Here is a 15,140-nt window from a genome sequence, read left to right on the forward strand (position 1 = left end):
CATAATAGGAAAATACATTGCCTTCAGGCATGGTTATCAAGATACCAGAAACAAAACTCTGGAACTGAAGTATTAAACTAATAAACTATCAACCTGAAGCACAACGAGAGCCACATAATTCCAGCGGGGCTTAGTGGCACACACATATCCCAGTAGCGTGGGAGGCTGAGAAGCAGAAAGCCAACTTCAACAACTTATCAAGGCCCTGAGCAACTTAGTGAGACTGTCTCAAAATTTAAAAATTTGAAAAAAGGGATCTGGGGATGTATCCGTGTACCTCTGGATTCAATCCCCAGTATCAAAAACTAAAATAAAAATTTGAAAAATAAAATAATTTCAGGTTTTCTTATAGATCCCAGAATTTAAAGATATCTGTACATTAGAGATTCTTAGTTATCTATCTATAGCCTGTGGTTTCCAAGATTTAGATTTCCCCTTGCCGCACTTACATGAAAGCAATTTCACTTATTTATATATAAAAATTCCTTCTGTAAGGTTTCCTTTCTTAAAAGGGGTTCAGAAGGGTTAGTGGTATAGCTCAAAGGTAGAACACTTGCTTAGTATGCCTGACACCCTGGGTTGGATGTACAGTACCACAAACAAAACAATCCAGAGGGAAAAAAATTCCTAAAATTAAGATAATTTCAAGGACCTGGGTTCAATCCCAGCACAACAAAAGGGGAGGGGAAATTAACTACTCTCATTCAAAATTATTAGTATCTAACCCAAACAGATGAACAGGAAAAAAAACACTGTGATTATGTTATACTCTCAGACCTCACAACTAGTTTCAGAAATGAAGCAGATCTCTCTATCTCAGGAAAGGTAAAATATTTTCATTCCAATAAATTGCACTTTTATATTTATATAAAAGGGCTGAACATCAAGTTTTGCTTTCCTGTCTTATTCAAAATACATACTATATCCACAATGTAAAAAGCAATTCAAAAGGCACCTTCTTCACAGGATAAAAGAAATCAGAAGCTGGTCATGGTGGTACATACCTATAATCCCAGTGACTAGGAAGGATGAGTGAGATGCAGGAGGATTGCAAGTTGGAGGCCACCCTCCGCAAATAAGTGAGACCCAGATAGATTCCTTAGAAAACTTGGAATGGAACCACCATTTGATCCAGCTATGCCACTCCTTAGTATATACCCAAGGACTTAAAACTCAGCATATTAAGTGATGCAGCCACATCAGTGTTTATAGCAGCTAAACTCACAATAGCTGAACCAACTTAAGTATCCTTCAACAGATGAATGGATAAAGAAAATGTGAATACATACACAATGGAATATTACTCAGCCGTAAAGAATAAAATGGTGGCATATGTGGGTAAGTGGGGTAAAGCTGGAGAATATCATGTTCTAAGCAAAATAAGCCAATCCTAAAAAAAAAATGTTTTCTCTAATATGCAGATGCTAATTCACAATAAGGGGGATGGAGGCTAAGGAAGAATAGAGTTACTCTGGATTAGGCGGAGAGGAGGGGGGAAAAGGGAGGGAATGAGAGTAGGAAGAAGAGTAGAATTAATTGGACAATGTTATTACCCTATGTGTTTATATGACTACCCTATGGATATATGTGTGACTCTATATCATGTACAACCACAAGAATAAGAAATTATACTCCATTTATGTACAAGGTATCAAAGTGCATTCTACTGTCATGTGTAACTAATTAGAACAAATAAAAAGGGCCAGGTGCTTAGTAACTATTTTCATGTCCAGCCAAGATGTAGAGATTGCTGTGTGCTATAGGATTTTCCGTTGGCCTATTTTTCAAAACAACAAACCCGTCTGATCCAAAATAAGTAGGAAACTGGTTTACCTATTATGGGTTATATCTCAAATAATCTGTACATTTGGGTAGAACTCAATATTTTCTGTAGCTGGAAACTGCCAGTCTATCTCCTGTCACTATGTGGTAGTTACCTCAAGTCACAAGAAGTCATTTTCTTGCCTTCGATGTAGAGCCTAAAGGATTTTGATTGTATGAGTGTAGTAGTAATTGATAGAGTGTTATTTAGGAATTTATATTATGATGTAATTGGTATACTAATCATTATTCAATAAAAGCTATGAGATGAATAGTCCTCCATTTCCAGGAAACAGTCTTTAAAAAAAAAATGTAACAAAGATGCCATGGTATTTTTAGATAACTCGTGATTATATTCGATTTAGTGACCATTTTATCATTTTATACTATGCCTTATTCTTTATTAATGAACACACTTTAATTAAAAAAATTAGCAAATGACTTTTCACTTATTAAAAAAGGGGGGTGGGACAAGGATGTGACTCAGTGGTGGAGTGCCCTGTATTTAATCCATAGAACTGTAAAATAATTTAAAAATTTTAAAAAAATCAGTGATTTACTTAATATGTACCTTTTTTCCCCTTTACTCTCAGTACACTCTTCACCACTATCTGCTCTTCTTCCCTAGTTCATGTAACAAAACACGATTAGTAGGCTGATGCAGGAGGATCACCAAGTTCAAAGCCCACCTTAGCAACTTAGTGAAGCCCTAAGCAACTTGGCAAGATCACCTCCAAAAATAAAAGGGGTTGGGGATGTGGCTCAGTGATTCAGTGCCTCTGGGTTCAATTCGTGGTACCTAAATAAATAAATATTGCTCCAAAGAGCTCAAGGGAAATGGTAGTGGTTATTTAGAATATTCCACAAAGGGTGGATATAGACAGCAGGTTTATTTTCTAGGTCCCAGCGCTAAAAAAAAAAAACGGGGGCTGAGGGGACCTAACATAATGAAAGACTGAAAGATTATCCTAAATAGCAAATTTCTTTAGATTAGGGATAGACCACATATTGCTCAATTTTTTAGCCCCTTAATTTTTTTTTCCCCTCATGGTACTGGTGATTCTACTCAGGGCCTTGTATATGCTAAGCTACCACTCTACTACTGTACCACCAGCGGCCCCCCCACTTTAAATCTTTATTATTTTATTCTGCTGAGTCTGGTCTGTAATTGTCCCATCTCAGTCTCCCAAGTAGCTGGGATTACAGGCATGCACTATATCTGGCTACCCCCTAAAATTTAATGTCTGATCGATAAAAAACTCTAAAGAACTTTTGTTCAACATTCTTACACAAGAGGAGGTTAGAATTGAATACAAACAAAATAGATTTTTTTTTCCCCAGTGCTGGGGATTGAACCCAGGTCTAATGAACTCTAGGTAAGCTCTCTACCACTGAACTACATCCCCAGCAAGGGAAGCAGATTTTTTACCATCTATCAAAACTGAACTGTCAGATTTTTCAGTATTTACATAATAGAGGATACGACAGTCTCAATAAGACCAAAGAGAAAACTAACCTAAGGTGTCAGAATCCAAAAAAATGGTTGCCTAAGAGGAAATTGACTAGTAAGGATGAAAAAGGAACCAGCTAGTTTAGAAACTTATGCAGCTGGATGGTTATATGAATATGTACAATTAAAAAAATTTTCAAACTGAACTCTCAAAATTGTGTATATTTTATTGTGTATAAATTAAGACTTCTAAAAATAAAGAATCTAAAAAGCACTTTGACATTAAAGAAGAAAAAAAAACTTCCAGATAAAGTGGCACATGCCTGTAAACAGCAATTCAGGAGGCTGAGGAAGGAGGATTTCAAGGTCAGCCCTGGCTGGCTGATGAGATGTAAAAAATAAAAAGAGCCAGGGATGTAGTTCAGTGGTATATAGTCCCTGGGTTCAATCACCAGTGGGGGGGGGGGGGGGCATGTCCTGACAATATCAGAAGAATACATTAGAATAATCAGGGGATTTTTTTTTTTTTTTTGGCCTGGCAGTAGGGACTAAATCTAGGGCCTCTGTGCACACAATGCTCTGCACTATAATTCCAGCAGAATAATTAAGAATATTAAACCAACATGTACCTGTACTACCAGTTACTACAGATAGGTCAGGAAAGTTCTTCAGTTATGTAAGATGATACACTGTTTTGTGGGTAACTTGATCATTCAATTTTAAAAAGTAGTCTGTTCGATCATTCTTAGTTTAAAAAAAAAAAAAAAAAAAAACCTTTGGCAATTTGAGCCCAGAAGACTTGTGTCTATTAAATGTCTCTATCAACCCTAATTAGAGGAAAATTTGTTTTTTATAAATCACTTCTGAAATCTTTATTCTTTTCTCGCCCAAACATAAAACACAAGTTATGAGAAACATAGGACTAACAAAATAACTTGAGAATAGTCTCTATTCTCTTTATTCATCAACTCTCAATTATATAAAATCAAAATAATAAAAAAAGCAAACTGAAATGGATTTATCATAGAACAATATTTTGCCAGTTACTGATCCACTGTGACAAACGTTTTATAAAAACTATTGGGCTGCAGTTGTAGCTCAGTGGTAGAGTGCTTGTCTAGCACATGTGAGGCACTGGGTTTGATCCTCAACACCATATAAAAAACACAGTTAAAAACAAACAAACAAAAAAAAAAACTTAAATCGAAGGAAAGTACACACACACAGAACTATGAAACTACTAGAAGAAAGTTCCAATGAAAATATACACTAAAAAGTTCCAAGATTCTCCCATTCTAACACTCTTGGATACACTGTGTCCTTTCCCCAAAGAATTTTTTAGAAATGCCTACAAATAGATTATAGTTATTCCCAATTTAAAAAAGCATATATAAATAAAACAGTATTGGTTAGAATATAAATCATGTATCAAAATAAGAATAAGAAATAAGCCAGTTTTATTATTTCAACCATCAAAAACAACTCTCTTCCATGCTGATGTGATGGGCCTGCGGTCTTCCTATAAGACCAGAGCAGCTTTTCCAAGAAAACTAAGTTTGTAGTGACTCAGGGGGTTGAAGTCCCTAAGCAACTTAGTGACACCCTGTCTCAAAAAATAAAAAGCCAAGGAGGCTGGGCGCAGTGGTGTATGCCTGTAATCCCAGCAACTCAGGAGGCTAAAACAGGATGATCTCCAAGTTAAAAAAAAAAATTGGTGATTGTGTGAACTGTGTCAATGATATTTCCATGATGTGTGTTGTCTGTGTTATGTACATTTTTTGCAATATTGGGGATGGAACTCAAGTTAGCCAAGCATGTTGTCTCATGCCTATAATCCCAGCTGCTTGGGAGGATGAGGCAGGAAGATTGCAAATTCAAAACCTGCCTCAGAAACTGAGTGAGGTGCTAAGCAACTTGGTGAGATCCCGTCTCAAAAAATTTTAGGACTGGAGATGTGGCTCAGTGGTTAAGTGCCCCTTTGCTTCAATCTCTAGTACCAAAAAAAAAACCCAAAACAACAACAACAACAACAAAAAAACCTTAGGATATAAGTACATGTAATCAACATAAAGTATACTTAAAGTACACACTGTTGCACTACATGTATAATGGAAAATTGTATTACATTACATATAATGTATATACAAAATTATGTAATTGAAAACTATGTGGCTATTAAAAGGAAAAACTTTCAGGCTACTAAATGGGCAGAGAAATAACTATTTGATTCCTAGCACCAAAAATAAAAAGTTAAAAATGTATCAAATGAGGAAAAGTTGCCTAACAATAGGTATTTAGAACTAAATTTTTATAAGGAAAAAAATAAAAACGTAAACTTTAAGTACTCCTGAAAAAAAATCCAGAAAAACTTGTTATCAAATTTCTAAACATCTAGGGCTACTTCTAAGACCTATGTATTACTGTACCGTCTTGGGATGAATATGCTTTACATTCATAATAAACAGAAAACAGCAAAGACTACCAACATCCAATTACTAGTGGTATGGTATCTTACATATTTTAGCTCTCTTGAAATGATCTTAAAATCCCTGCTTCATAAATTCTGCTGTGTATGGCAGATCTGAAGATCCCAGAACAGCTCTAGTATTTATTAGCACAGGTGTAATTGGTCCAATTTTAACTTTTTTGCAGTGCAGGGACTTTTCTATGTCTGGCACTTTCTCCCAACTTTCAGAGGTAAGACCTCAGAGCCATGCATCCCACCCAAAAAATTGCTTAACGAGGACAGGGAAGCATCTTTGTTTGCCTTTAAGTTTATATTAAAACAAGATATTTACTTGCTGATCAAGAACCATATTAGAATATTTTCTTAAGTTTTACGTAAGAAGGAATTCATTTTGTGTTTGATTTTACTTTGTGGCTTTAGGATCTCTCTAAAATATAATGAAAGCATGATTACCAGTAAGGTATTTTACAGAGTAGGAAAAAAGTGAAACTGAAATTATCTGCTACCTACAAGCAGCAAAAAATGAATGTCACACTTCATACTTAAGTAACCTGAAAAGTACCTAATACCTTCAATAAACATTATTAGTATAACCCAGGTTAGGGGTTTATTTAGCTCAGTGGCAAAGTACTTGCATCCATCCTCAAGCCAAGTTCCACCCCCAGAACTGCAAAAACTACATATACCCACACAAATCATAGAAATATCAATGACATCAACAGTTCACATCACCAATTTTATTGATTGACCCTGACTTCAATGCTTTCAAATTTTTTACTTGCTTCCAAGTTTCTAGATTGCACAAGCAACTTTTTTTTTTCTTCTCTTTTTGGTACTGAGGATTGAACCCTGGGATGCTCTACCACTGAACTACATCCCCAAGTACTTTTTAAAAATTTTTAATTTGGAGACAGGGTCTTGCTAAGTTGCTTAGGCTGACCTTGAACTTGTGATCCTCCTGCTTCAGACTCCTGAGTAGCTGAGATTACAGGTGTGTGCCATCATGCCCAGGTAACAACAACAGTAAAGAAAACTCTCCACTAGCAATTCTGCTAAAGTTAAGCATGAAATGTTAAGGGTGCTTCCTTTAAAGCCTAATGAAATGAGGAGCAGGGAAGCATAATGAAGGCCAACTATAGTCCACCTGAATTTAACAACAGAGCTTACTCTAACAAAATTTTTAAAAAATAGCAAATGCCTTAGTAGGTCACTATAATGGCAAATTTAAATTTTTTTTTAAATATAACATCATGTAAGAGATCATTATATCCATAATATTGTATATAGGAATTAGGGTGTAGACTCAAGTCTAGACAGTGTAACTGGTATGAACATATGAACATGGACCTGGGTTTATTCCTAAGTATAACCAACCAACCCTGCATACAAATCACTAAAGAATAACTCTAGAGAAAAACAAAGGATAGGGATCTGGTAACCCAGGAAAGTACTAAATGGACAACCAAACATATGCCAAGTTACCAGTAAAATGCAAATTAAAACCCATCACTCCTCATTTGAGAAATCCTGAAGTATTAGTATATAAAATCTTTGTAAGTACTAGACACAGGAAAGCATGAAGGAAGAACAGTACCTAAAGATGGAGCCTCAACTGGTTTAAACACAGTGGAAAACACTTTTGCAGTTACCTAAAAACACTGATTTTAAGTACATATGTAAAAGAGAAACTCGGCTATTTGCATAAGATGAATACAGAGAAGTAACAGCTGCCCTATTTCTAAAATATAAGACTAACAATCTCCATGTCCAACAAATGGAGAATGAGTTGAATTCTGGTTCATTCATACCATAGAAACCTCTATATTTAAGGATTACCACATGCACACTTATAAGATTGAAAACTAATACTATTAATTATGCCAGGTTAACTGGAGTGAATTAGGGTTATGGATATAAATAACTATACAGGTATTATATAAGATATAGTCCCCCTATTTATAGCTGTCAGAAAATCAGCATGGAATAGATCTCAAAAACAATGTCAAAAAGTCAGTTGTCGAATATGTACTGTATGATATAGCCTGATATGTCTAAATGTGTTTTTAGCATATGCAAAGCAATGACAAATTATTTATCCATGCAGATGTAAACAGACTTTTAATAGGTTGAACATAATAGAAAAAATGGATCCATGGAACAGAACAAAGTTCACAAATATAGCCACATATCACTATTTAACTAATTTCCAACAAAAGTAGAAAGACAATAGTGTGGTAAAAGGATACTCTTTTCAAGAACAGTGCCAGAAAAATTCAACATTCATATGAAAAAAAAATAACAACTCATGACTTACACCATATATAAAACTTAACTCAAAATGGTCCAAACCAAAATGTAAAATTCAAAACTAAAGAAAACCTGTATGAGAACAAGGTAAACAAAAATATCATATACACACACACACACACACACCAAAAGCACATCACAAGAACTGATAATGTGAACTTTTATCAAAATTAAAACCTGCTTTGCAAAAGACACTATTTAAAAGAATAAAAAGACAAGCCACAAACTGGGATTTAAAGAAAACACAAAATACTTGAATCCAAGACCTATAAAGAATGCCTAATTGCAAGGACTCATCTGCAATTTCAACAACTTGGAGGCTGAGGCAGGAGATCGAAAGGTAAACACACATCCCCTAAAAGAAAGTTCAACGTCAGCCTGGATAACTTTAGAGAGACTGCTCAAACGAAATAATAAAAAGCCTAGGGATGTAGCTCAGTTGTACAGTGACCCTGAGTTCAATATCCAGTGCCCACGGCTAAAAAAAAAAAAAAAAGCCATAAATTTTGTTTCAAGGTTACGTTGTGTATTCAAACATTTGAAATTCAGTTGACAATATTTTCCAAATACCAGAGCAACTTTAATACAAGCAATCAGTGCCCAAAGAGCAGCAGCACCAAATCTGGTTCCACTGACAATCTATTTCACAAACTTTTCACATTAATCACCTATCACCTTCCCTTCAATATTCTGACTGCTCCTCAGAAGAACTGTTGACTCTAGCCCCAGTATAGGCAAAATATTTGTGAGCCTCAAGTACCTGATAATTAATACAACAAAGAAAATGCTTTAAAAAAAAAAAAAAGTCACACTGGGACACACCTGTAATACCAGCAACTCAGAGGCTGAGACAGGAGGACTCCAAATTCCAGGCCAGCCATGGCAACTTAGAAAGCCCATCTTGAAAAATTAAAAAGGGCTGGGTTGCCTGGGCATGGTGGTGCATGCCTGTAATCCCGGAGGCTGAGACAAGAGGATCCCAAGTTCAAAGCCAGCCTCAACAACTTATCAACACACTAAGCAACTCAGACCCTGTCTCTAAATAAAATACAAAATGAGGCTGGGGATATGCCTCAGTGGTTGAGTGCCTCTGAGTTCAATTCCCACTACCCCTCCAAAAACGGTGGTGGTGGTGGGGGGGAATGCTGGCTGGGGATGTAGCTTAATGATAGAGTACCTCTGGGTTCAATCCCCAGTATTGCAAAAAAGAAGAAAAAAGGCTACCCATATTGACAAGATCCACTAATAAATGCTAAAACTAAGGGGAAAACTTTAAGGAGATGCAGACATTTGCATAAAATATTTCTCCCCAAAATATTATTAGTAGTAGCCATATGTGCCCACAAATTCTGATTCTGTTCCCTTTACAAGAATGTGATTCCTCCCTCCCCTTGAATTAGAGCTTTTAGTCATAGCTTCCCATGAATAGCAAAGAAAAGGGGAAAATACTAACCTGACAGATCACCTCAATCAAATGATCAAGGTTAAATTCAACTAATGATATTACGCACCTATGATACAATGTGATAAAGGGTATATGTTACACCTCTGTAGCACTCTTTCCCCAAAGCCATAAAATCAGTCAAATCATAGCATCAGACAAACTCAAATGAGATCTTAAATTCATGAAACAAAACAAACACAGATTAGAGGAAACAAAGGAGAAGACGACTAAATACAATGTGGCATCTCAATACAGATTGAGAAACTGAAGAGGCTTTTTTATTAAAAAAAAAAAAAAAAAAAAAAAAAAAGCCTAAGGATACCAGGCACAGTGGCTCCAGAGGTTAAGTCAGGAGGATCACAAGTTCTGCAACTTAGTGAGACCCTGTGTAGTTCAATAGTAAAGTGCCCCTGAGTTCAATTCCCAGTACCAAAGAAAAAAGGAAACCCAAATAAAGTCTATCTTTAATAGGATTTTGTTTTTTTGGTTTTTCTGCAGCATTGGGAATTGAACATAGGAACACTTGGCCACTGAGCTACATCCCCAGCCTTTTGTTTTTGTTGTTTTGGGGGAAGGAGGGAGGGAGAATGGGGATTGAACCCAGGGGAGATTTACCATAAGCTATATCCTCAGCCCTTTTGAGACAGGATCTCACTAAATTGCCCAGGCTGGCCTCAAACTTGTGATCACTGTCCCAAATAGCTGGGATCATAGGCATGTGCCACCAGGCCCTGCTAACAGGATTCTTATCAATGTTAATTTCTATTTTGATAAATGTACCAAGATTATGTTAGATGATAACATTAGAAAAGATTAATAACCAGTACCTAAGACTGCTAATTATCTCAGAATTACTAAATCGGGGAGGGGGGAGCTGAGGGGACACTTCAAGAGTCCACAAGCTTAATAATTTGCTATCTTTGAGTATCCTTTCTCTATTTCAAAATTAAAAACTAGTCACTTAGGTTCATAACTCAGAAAAAAACATTTTTCATCACATGAAAAGACAGATTACAGTTAATACTAATGCTTATTCATGAAACCTCTAAAAACATTAGCCTCCCGTTTTTTTGATCTCATAGACATCAGTGCACACACCGTAGGAAATCCTAAGAGTAAGCTGAAAAATTTTAATAAAAATTTGTCGATTTTATTAAATTGACAAAAATTTTAAACCTAAATGTACTTAAAGCATAGCCTACAGGCCTACATCCTACATAAACAGAGGATAACACAGCCTATAGGCCAGCACAGAGGATGGGAGAAGACTGGAAAAGTAGGTAGACACAACATTCACGTTTCAGATTCTATATCCTTTTGGTTACAGCACCCTTTTAAGTACTACATGTGCACAAACTAGATATATTTGTGTTTCACAGCTTCAATTTTCAGCAAAAATATCAGAATACCTACAATGTGAAAGTATTTTAAAAACATGCAAATCAAGGAGGAACATGAGTTCAAAGCCAGCCTCAGCAACTGAGTGAGACTCTGCCTCAAAATAAAAATTAAAAGGGCTGTGGATGTGGTGGTTAAGTGCCCCTGAGTTCAATCCCTCATACCAAAAAAACTAACCATGCAAATCAGTTGTGGTTGTAGCTCAGTATTAAAAGTTCATGCTTAGATCCTAGGTTCAATCCCTAGCAATAAACTAAAATATGCAAAAGAATAAAATACTCAAAAATACTGTTATATAGTCACTTAATACCCACCAAAAACTATATCCCTACAAAGTAGATGTGTCCCATCCAAGAAGCCAGATTTTCTCTGAATTGTGTTTACTTTTTATTCAATATCAAAAATGGAGCACATATGCTAAAAGGCAATATTAAAAAAAACCTGAAGACTTCATTTACTAGGTCACAATCCATGAGGAAAAAATATATATTGCTTTCTGCTTTTTAACCTAACTTTATTCTTCATGTGTCGATGATTCTCACTCTTAACCCCATCACCTGGCTTGCAATTCAGTCTTCCCTACTAAGGCCAGATGAGGTTTCCACACTTTAAAACAGAAAGCTGATTTAAGATATAAAAATATAAATGTAGTTAGCTGCCAGTGTGATCAAGAACTACAAGTGGGATTACAGTTGCTGAATCTAAATTTAACTGCAGAGCTTGGAAGGACAGTTACAGGTTTTTCCCACTAACTGTTGCCAAAAGACTAGTGGGGGGAGGGGGTTTTGCTATTATATCCTTTACAGAATAATAGTTTTATCCAAGGCCATCAAAATGCACAATTTAATTAGATGAAGAGTACACAATGCCTACTTAAGGTCTGTAATTTTTAAATATCCAACCAATTCGCAAAATGTAAAAAGATCAAGCAATTTTATTAAATTGACAAAAATTTTAAAAATGGTTTTAATAACAAATTCAGGCTTTATATTAAATCTCACTTTTAACATTGATCACATTTTCATCCTAAGAACTATATACAATAATAAAGCTATAAAAATGTAAAATTTTGTGTCCCTCACTTTCCCTGTAAAGTACTAAAACAAGTTATTAAAAAAAAAATCCATGTTAAGTAACAACAACAAATACTTCACCATAGGTCAAGAACAAACATTACCAAAGTCTCCTAATGTTTCTGTAACGGACTGTCAGCTGAAAAGTTAAAGAACTGCCTCTTTTCTGCTAGAAACTCACGGATTGAAAGGACTGAACTCCAACAAAACTAGCCTAAGGCTGGGGACGTGGCTCAGTAGTTGTGTCTGTCTTTCATACTTGAGGCCCTGGGTTTGATTCCCAGGACCATGCACAGAATAACCTATGTCTTGGGTGAGAAGTAAATTGGGACTATTATCCCAATTTATTTCAATTCACTTTGGGAGGGAGGGTACTGAGGATAGAACCCAGGGGTCCTATAACTGGAACTACATCTGCACCTCTTTTTAGTTTGTAAGTGTCTCAAAAAAAAGTTTGCCAAATTTGTGATCCTCCTGCCTCAGTGTTCCTGGCAGCTGGGATTACAAGCATGTGCCTGCCACCAAAGCCATTCACTTGTTCTTGACAAACTAAAGCACAGGTCGTGACAGTAGCATTTGCCTGACAACCATTTGCCTGAAGCCAATAAAAGTACAGGTTTGTTTTTAATATCTGAAGGTGAAATTAATGAAAATTTCCCTCAATTAACTAATGCATAATGTGTTTTCATTCTGATAAAATTGCCTGGAGCAATAATAAAGTTAGATGAACAAACTTAATACTTTAAATGTAAGTGGTTATTTTATTTATTTATTTTAATGTGTTGCTGAGGACTGAACCCAGTCAGTGTCTCACATGTGCTAGGCAAGCGCTCTACCACTGAGCTACAACCCCAGCCTCTAAATGTAAGTCATTATTGTTTTAACTTTTAATAAATTATTCAAACTTAAGATAAAATGCAAACTGAATAGGTAACCTATGTATAGAAGGTAGGCTAACCTGAGCAGCACAGAGTGCAAGTTTCAAGTAAAACCATGTTATAATCCAAAGCAATCTGTTATTTATTGTAACACCAGCAAAAGTATGAACTTGTCTGTACAATATTTTGATTCTTTATCTATTGCTACTTTCTGGTAAGAAACAAAAGGTAACTACTTGGTAAATACATTTATAAATACTAAACTACCTGACTTTTTAACTTCTTTACATGGAAGTCAATTTCAAATTAATTCAGAACTGGCCCCAAAACTTTTGTGCTATAAAGTTAATCATGTGAACCTAGAAACATAGGAACACTTACTTTATAAAAACAAGGAGTATACTGTGTTTAAAATAATCTAAAATGACAACTGTACAAGAAAAACAAACTCAAGTTCTTGAAAGGTAAGAAAGGGGTCTTTGCATATAGATAGGATTCTAGTAGGATAAATGCAAAAAAAAAAAAAATTCTGAATGTAGACAGACTTATCCACGAAAGACCCTAAACTACCCTAAGTATACTTTTCAAAAAATCACAATCACTGGTTATTCACCTACAGTGATCCAGTTTATACTCTAAGGGGGCACCTTTCCATTCCAATTTCAAATGTTAGCCCAAGTCTCTGGTGAGATCTGAAATTCATTTTGAACCTCGTTCTCATCTCCAAGATCTTCCTCCACAAAAAAAAAAAAACGGAAAAAGATTCAAGGTCTACTATCAGAGTCTAACTTCGGCCGGCGGGAATTTCCCATCACACTGTTATGACTTTCAAATCTGAGCCGGAACACTGTCCATGCTCATTTGCATTTACTCATTCTTTACTTTTTCCAGAAGCTGATCGGTCACATCTATCCACTGTACAAATACGGGTAGGGAAGTAGCCTTTCCTTTGTCATAATCCCACTTCCAACCCAGGTCTCCCTGGAAAGTCCTAGGACTGGCCTGTACAAATACACTGCTGCAGTCTTCTCTGCAGTTGGCCTTTCAAAGCTGAGGCTGACCTCAGGGGAAAGTGCTCAAGGGGCAAAGGTGCCCAGGGGACGCACAAAGCTGAAGCAAAGAATAAGCTGGGTTGGAACCCAAAGAACACAGATCCAAATACCTTCCCCTTACCGTCTGTGTGCCTTTGACCAGGTCACTCCACTTCTGTGCCCTAGTCGCGATGAAATGAGAAAAACCGCACCTACCCCATTAGGTCGTTGTAAGAATCACATGAAATAGATAAGTGGCTCAGCACAGTGCCTGGCACAGTGAGGGATTAGAATCCTAGGTGCTGTTCCCTCAATGCTAACTCCTGTAAAGCCAGAAAGCGGCACTTCTGCTTTGCAGGCCTAAAGAGTTATCACGCTTCAGTATTGTCCCCATTCCCAGATTAAAAAAAAAAAAAAAAATCCTCCTGATCCCCGCCGAGCCGTAGCTCGGTGACCAAGCTAGGTAAGACTACCCGGCGCGTGGCGGATAAGGCAGGCGGGAAAAGCTGGCCAGCGGACCGCGCAAAGCCCCCAGGCCGCGAGATCGCCAAGGGGCCCGGGCGGCGGCAGCTGCTCGCTCCCGCCCCGCGTGGCCGTTGGACGCGGCACGCGCACGCGGTGGACATGGCCACGCGCTCCAGGCAGCGGGGGTTGGGGAGCCGCCGCGCACTCGTCGTCCGCCGCGCGCGCCGGCGGCCGTTGGGGTGGGGGTGGGGGTATGCGGCTCGCGGGCGCTTCTCTGACTTCTCCTCTCTTTCACCACCGCTCCAACTGGTCCTCGTCCTTAGGCCGCACTGTCCCGCCCACACCCCAGCGTACCTGCGCGGCTGAGCGGGAGAGGAACAAGCTTTGCCCCACAGCACAGAAGGTGGCAGAAATCCCTCACGCAAGTGCGTCCGCACACACGCGTGCTCCGCCGCCGGTCTATATAACCGTGATTCAGCCTAACTTGTTGCGGCCAGGTCGGGGTAGCGGAGGACCAATCCCGACTGCGTCCTCTGAGCTCTTCGAATAGCAATTGGGTACTGACTCAAGATGAAGGCGTGGCTCTTGATTGGCTTTGACTCATGCCTATAAGACCGTGAAGGTCCTGCTTCCCTATAAGGGATTGGCACTAAGAAAGGCCAATAACTTGAAAGCACACAGGGAAGGAGGGTGGGCAGTTCTTTGACCGATATCCGGGGTAGCCAATAACTACAGGGGACTGCTCTCATTGGTTAAAATGTCTTCCCCTGGGCGGAGATCCGTTTTCCTTGCAGGAGCGGTTGCTC

The 15,140-nt window shown here is 37.7% G+C and overlaps 1 protein-coding gene across 2 annotated transcripts in view; it reads right to left on the minus strand.

Annotated features, from left to right (window-relative positions):
- G3BP1 (G3BP stress granule assembly factor 1) overlaps positions 1-14,837 on the minus strand; it is a 32,071-nt gene extending 17,234 nt beyond the window's left edge. The window contains exon 1 of one of the 2 annotated variants that reach the window (XM_081301134.1): positions 14,689-14,837. The gene's annotated coding sequence lies outside the window, so the exon portion shown is untranslated. Of the gene's footprint in view, positions 1-14,011; positions 14,241-14,688 lie in introns of those variants that run through there. The other variant, XM_081301135.1, reaches the window with a different exon arrangement.
- Positions 14,838-15,140: the final 303 nt, after the last annotated feature.

Source organism: Spermophilus citellus, assembly GCF_964194105.1.
Source record: "Spermophilus citellus genome assembly, chromosome: 1".
Taxonomy (NCBI): domain Eukaryota; kingdom Metazoa; phylum Chordata; class Mammalia; order Rodentia; family Sciuridae; genus Spermophilus; species Spermophilus citellus.